At 32.8% G+C, this 6,817-nt stretch overlaps 1 pseudogene; it reads left to right on the forward strand.

Annotated features, from left to right (window-relative positions):
- The first annotated feature begins 3,749 nt into the window (after positions 1-3,749).
- On the forward strand, positions 3,750-3,849 carry LOC122100351 (annotated as a pseudogene).
- Positions 3,850-6,817: the final 2,968 nt, after the last annotated feature.

Raw genomic sequence — 6,817 nt, forward strand, 5'->3', positions numbered from 1 at the left:
GGAGTATTTTTTTTGTTTCCTCTAAGCATATTGTTAGCAAAATACATCTTTGAGTTTAGAAGTGATTGAAGCAAAAAGTGGTGGAGTATTTATTTTTGTGGGCACTTTAGACACAAGAAGAATTTCAAGGTAAAAGAAAAAAGAATCCTAAATATTTGTGATCACAGCTTCTTGGACTGGTTTTTTGGAGACAAAGTTTTACATTAGAGTTTGTCCTCATTATCATAGATGTTGGGTTTTCGTGGCAACCAAATGCAAGGGGGAAGTTTAATGTACTCGCTTGGACAAGTAAACAGATTGATAGAAAAAAATGGCAGATAATATTTAGTGAATTACTTTGACCAATTACTTTGCCAGAAAAAAGAAGGAAAGATATAATTCAAAATCACTTGACTTAAAATTATGAAAATATAGTAATGAAGAGATATGCGAGAAAACAGAGGATTATTTTTTCTCCAGTGGAGTAATGGGTTCTTGATCTTGTTTCTATCATTCTATCTTCACAAGCTATCAAGTGCGGTTCAGGACTGGAGGATCCAGTTCAGACAAAGAGAACTGGAAGAAGAAAATATTTGCAGCAGATGTAGGTGATTTATAACCTTAGACAATCTATTTAAATCTGTTCAAAATTCTCCCCTACCCCGTACTGCCCTCTTTGAACAGTTTTTTTTTTGCTTTCCCAAGACTGCCTTCATTAACTGCTTAAAATTTTGAGAGGTTATATTCAAACTCCTAGAGATTGCTGTTTGGTTGTAATTTTTGTGTGATTTTTTTTTGTTGTTGTGTTTTTAAGCTGCATTTCAAAAGCTTGTGCTAGTATGTTACAATTAAATATGTCCATCTAATTGTCCAATGCTCCTGGATCAGAGTTACTCCTTCTATCATTCTGAACCAACCCCTTCTCCAAGATTTATTTCCGATTTACTACTTCCTTTATCACATGTGTACATTGAGTATTCTAGCTGTACTTGTCCCTTGTTCCATTTTTCATTCATTCTATGTCTTTACTATTATTCTTCTCTGGTTTCATCTTCCAGATAGTCATTCTCTTAAAATGTCTGTTAATATTTTTAAAGGTTTATACACATTCCATGGAGTTTCAATCCTGCAAATACTTGAACTTATGTCAACTTCTATTTCCATAATTCATTCATCTGCAATAAAAATTCGCAAGTCTGGAGACGTGAATCTTTAGTCAACAAGAAAGTTTAAAAATGGCTTAGAATGCATTCCTAAATACCTATTTTTATAAATGCCTTTGTACAATGGTTTGTGATTATTTTATTTTACGTGGGATAGTATTTTCTGCTACCTATATGTTTTGGAAAAAAAGAAAAATAATAATTACTAGTATAGAGAAATATGATAGATATAGAAGACAGATTTTATGTTTGTCACATCTCTGATGAGTACCCATATTCAAGACTTCAAGTCATAGTTTTTACTATGTTAGACAGACAGGGAAAACATAAAACAACATATGATAAGGCAACTATTTGTGACTTTTTAAAATGTACCTCATTATGTGATGAAATTTACTTTATTAGCTAATGTTTGGGTTTGAAACATGGGAGGCTGATCTATTTAACACATTTCTGCAAGGCACCTACTGAACAACACAAAGGTTGGGTGGTATTATTTCTACAGTTTAATGAATGGTTGAAACTATTTGACATTAGTGCTGGGTAAATAAATCCACTCTATTGTAAATTGCTCCCTCCACTTGAAAAACTTTTAATGTCACTAAGTATCATCTACTTGTCAAATGTTATTTTGGTGAATGTGATTTTAAAAAGTTTATTTGAAAAGGAGTATACTTTCAGGAGATTAAATGTAGGTTATCATTGGATTGAGAATGACATCATTTTTATACTACAGAACCAAGTTTTACTGAAGTACCAGTGTTTTGAAGCACTAAGGATCTTCTCAATTAATGTTTTTTCTGAATTATATTTGACCTCTAAGTCAAATTTTTCTGGCCTTGATAGACCAATTATGGATCTATCATTCCAGGAACTATTTTTTTGGCCTACATATGCTGGACTGAAATATTTCATTAATCGTTAGGAGAGAGGTATTAAAAGTAATCTTTTGAAATTTGTGATCTTGCTCACTCATATGGACTGGTCATCTGTAAATTGGAAATTTACTTTCTCTCAGATTTATTTTATCTCATCTTTATGTTGCCTTGCATTTCACAATTGCTTACTGCTAATTCCTATGTCTCAAAGAATTGAGGACCTGAAATATTATAGGAAATGAGAATTTGAGATGGGTCTTCAATTACTTTCTGATGGCATATTGCATGGGCCTAGGTGAGACGTCTTGCCCTTCTTATCTGATGATGTGGATAACTGGGACCTGGGATACTAGGAACCCTGGGTCCTGCAAAAGAATAATACTTTTTCAAAATAACATCAGCAAAATTTGGGTTCAAAAATATGATTCAAAAATATGGAGAAAACAGTTTGGGACCAGAGAGTTAAACAATAAACAGAACAGCAGTGTAAAATCCCTTATAGATTAGAGGAAAACAACATTGTTTTTTTACCATGTGAATTAAGATGACCAAGAATATTTAGAAGGTATCCCAAGTTAATACCGAAGACATTGCATTGATACTTTTATATTCTAATATATACTCTAAACCTAATTATTTATATTCCAATTGTATTTATTGGAATAAATAAATATAAATTTATTTCTCAAATTATCAACTGATTCTAGTAAGTTTCACTGTGTAAAATATAAAATCAGCACATATAAGTATAAATTATATAACTATATGTAATATAATAAAAAGGCACATGTTTTGCATTGTTCTGTTGTTGTTAGGATATCAAAGGCAACTCTGTTTTAAAGTTTTATTCCATTATCTCTACCTCAGTGTTTGGTAGGGTTAGGCCTAAAGATTTACCATTTGTAGATTTACAGACTGGAGGCAAGAGGAAACAATGTGATAAAAACATTACCAATTTAAGGCCTAAAATCGAGGAGAAATATATGGACTTCTCCTGCAGCTATGGAAATATTTGGTGATGTAAATGCTGTAGTGTAAGTTCCTGCCTGGTTGGAAGGTAGACAGACCAGGACTTTAGGTAATCATGCATATGAATGATTTTTCACCTTCTTGGCTCTAGCTACTTTTGAAATGATAGGTATAATAAACAATTATATTTTGATAAAATACCTTCTAGTCTGAACAGTGCTGTCTGAACTGTTCATCTCTCTATGATCCCTTGTAACTAAGATTAATTTTGTTGCAGTAAGACAATCTTTGCTGTCAGGGTAAGATACTCTGGTTGGTCTGTTCCTACATGGAAGAATGAGAAAGGGTCAGGGAGACATTTGTGCCAGTAAGACCTCATTTGGGACATTTTAAGCTGCACAAGTTTAGAAGTAGCTCTTGAGCAAAGCTTACTTTGAATCCCTTAGCTCCACAAACCTAACTCAGTTGGACAAATAAGTACTTGAAAAAGCCATCACCTTTGCACCTAGCTATAAAGGCTTCAAAGTATGATCAGGTTTAAAATGAAAAAGACTTAAAATAGTCATTGACAAAAAAGGTTGAAATGTGAGCAATCGATTAAACAATATACATTTTTTCCCCACTCTACACAGAATTTTAGGGAAATAAGATCAATAGCATTGCTAGGAACAATAAGGTTTCCTTTTTACAAATAGGCAACGAAAGATATATGCCTATATTAAGATTGCATCATTAACTACTTAAATTTACAAGATACTACATGCTTCAGCAGCACATCTACCTAAATTGCAACAATACAGAGAATTACATGGCACTTCCACAAGGATGATATGGAAATTTGTGAAGTATTCTTCGGATTCAAGAAATGATAAACAGTTATTAAAAAGTTGATTACAAAGATACAAGTGAAAGAATACATTTAGTTCATAGAATTAAAAGTTTGTCTTCAGTGTATTAACTCTTCATCTTAGAAAGGCCTTTACATAGCATAACCTTTACAAAACATTTGAAATTAGATAACATTGTCATTTTATCCCAAAGAAATAAAATACTATAAGGACCTAGGAAAAACGGAATCTTAAACTGTTTCTATATGGAATGCAATCTGAAAGGACACATTTATTATGAACCTATATATTATAAATCAATGTAGAATTCAAAGTATTATATTTGGAGAGAATGAAACAGATTTTGGACATTATACAAACAGAATACAGACTATTTTAAAATAAACTTTTTCAGACAAGTACCAGAAATATCTTTAGTTTCTTTACTACTCATTTCAACAGGTAAGTTAAACTTATTTCTGATTTTAAAAAATCACAAACTCTGCAGAAATCATTATAGATATATACAAACAAGTCTTGAATACATTTTGATATCAAAGTCAGGCAATTCACTTGGAAGAATACCATGGAATCCATGAATTTTTACAGTAAGATATTGCTGTTACTTTGTATTGTGAGAATATTTTGGAAGGACACAAAGATGGACCATCATTTTTGAAATTTAAGAAACTTAATCGAACCATTACAACATATGAGAACAATTTGAACAGCCTTCCACAACTTCAAAGATGTAGTGATACATATTATGCTTTTTGCAATATCAAATGCAGTTTCTTCCAAGTTGTTCTTCAGACCTGGTTTGATAAAATGGTTCAACAGAAGGCAATCCAGCATATTTTTTCTACCACTATTCCCAGCAGCAAGATGCAAGGGGGTCAAGAGGCATTTAGTTTGGACATTGATATCTGCATCATGATGAAGTAAAAAAGAAGCAATTCTGGTATTATTCCATGTATAAGCACTGTGCAGGGGTGTCCGGCCATCGGCAATTATTTCATGAATATCTGCCTCGAGCCACCAACTCATGGATAATGTCTAAGTGTCCATTGTAGGCTTGCCAATGAAGTGGGGTATACTCATCCTCATTCCTAATATTCACATGAGTGGCCTTTTTGGAAAGTAGTGTCTACACTGTAGTAAGCTGAGTATTTTCGGCAGCCCAAAGAAGAAATTTGCTTGGATCCTTCTCCATCTTTTTTCTTGCAAATGATACCATTCCTCACTTTTTCATCTTGTTCCTTGTCTTCATCCGAATTGCCTAACCAGTGACTTTGAGTACCACTGGGAATGAGGTGCCTATGTATTTCCCCAATAATTCACATTGGTTGAACTGGTCAGAAAAATCCAATGAATTTTCTGCTTCTGTTTTTTCACCATGATTTGTTTTCTCTTTTTCCATGTTTTCTATTCTAAATTATTCTCACTGGTGAATAGGGAATTGATAGAGAAAAGAGAAAGATTTTCCTCTATATTCAAAGTTATAGGCTGAAAATGATGACCAGTGGTGTCTTCATGTGCAGCTTATTCTAGGAATGAGAAAATAGGAAATAATGCTTTGTATGAAAATGATTGGGATAATGGCAGAGCAGAAAGTGAAATGATGCAAGCAAAAATATAAAAGCAAAATAAATTAAGATAATTATGGAGCAATCATATTATCTATGAGAACCATGAAAAAGAGAGAGGAAGAGAAAGATGTACAATGACCTAGCTAGCCACAAATTCCATCCATGCCTCTGATCAATTTATAGAGGAAACAATTTTATTTTTAAAAAAGAGATGGAAATAGAATTTATGTATTTACTTGAAATTAGTAAATACATTTTAGTAGCCTACCCAAAGATACATAGCTTTGACTAAATTACAGACAAGAATATAAATCCTTGACAATTCTAGTAACAGATCTGACAAATCAGTTAAATCACACTTTTCCTGTACAATGAACGAATGTGTCTATTCTAGAAAAGCAGCTAGAGAAGGAAGGCCGATTGTATCTGTAACAAAACTTTGTGGAAAATGGTATTGAGGATTACTTACTGGTGATCCACTTGCACTGGAAGCGTGATTCTGAACTATTGCTTGCTGATTCTGAATTATTGCTTTAATCATTATATTCTCCAGGAAGAAAAAGTGAGATTTAATTGATAGCAAAGAACTACTAATACATTTTGACTTCTCATTAAGCACCTTCAATCATCAAAATCACATGAAGACAATAGACAGGCCTACTTATTTTAGATGAAAATGTGTGTCTTTACAAAAACAAGAAATTTAAGTAGTCATACAAAGGACTTCTATTTTATTACTGCGTTATACTTTTTCCTAATATTGGGCAACAATAAGTAATGGACCTATTAGAAAGCTCTTATACCTTATATGTTCAATAGTGAGTCCTCTCATATTATATCATGGTATTTTTTGTTTATGGCCTTAAGAAGAAATTTACTACCATGAATTTCTGACAGGACAATATCATCACTATACATCTTGTTTCTATACACTCAGTTTTAAATTACTATCTAAGTATGTGCATTAATAACTATAGAGGAAAAAGAAGCCACACTGGTGGCTTTTGTTTTTAATCCTAGCTAATAACAAAGATGAAATCTGAGGATTGTGGTTTGAAACCAGAAAAAGCAAGGGAAAAAAAGGCCATTAGATTCTGGTTTGAAAGTAACCAGCAAAAGCTAGAAATGGAGCTGTGGGAAAGCAGTAAAATGCTAGCCTTGAGAAAAATAAAACAAAAAAGTAACAAATTCTGGGACAGAAAACCAACAAGACCACAATAAAGGCTAAGAAAGCACACCAAAATTGAGAATCCAAGAACCATAGGAAGAACCCAGTTGTCTCTGCACACAAGAAGGTGTTATCCACCTGTCATTTTATCAAAGGCAGGAACTCCCAAATAGCTGAGTCCTATCTCAATATTAACGGGATTAACTCTCTAATTAAGCGACATAAACTGTCTAATTGGGTTAAA

Source organism: Dipodomys spectabilis, unplaced genomic scaffold, assembly GCF_019054845.1.
Source record: "Dipodomys spectabilis isolate Male_0828 unplaced genomic scaffold, ASM1905484v1 ptg000575l, whole genome shotgun sequence".
In the NCBI taxonomy this organism is placed as follows: domain Eukaryota; kingdom Metazoa; phylum Chordata; class Mammalia; order Rodentia; family Heteromyidae; genus Dipodomys; species Dipodomys spectabilis.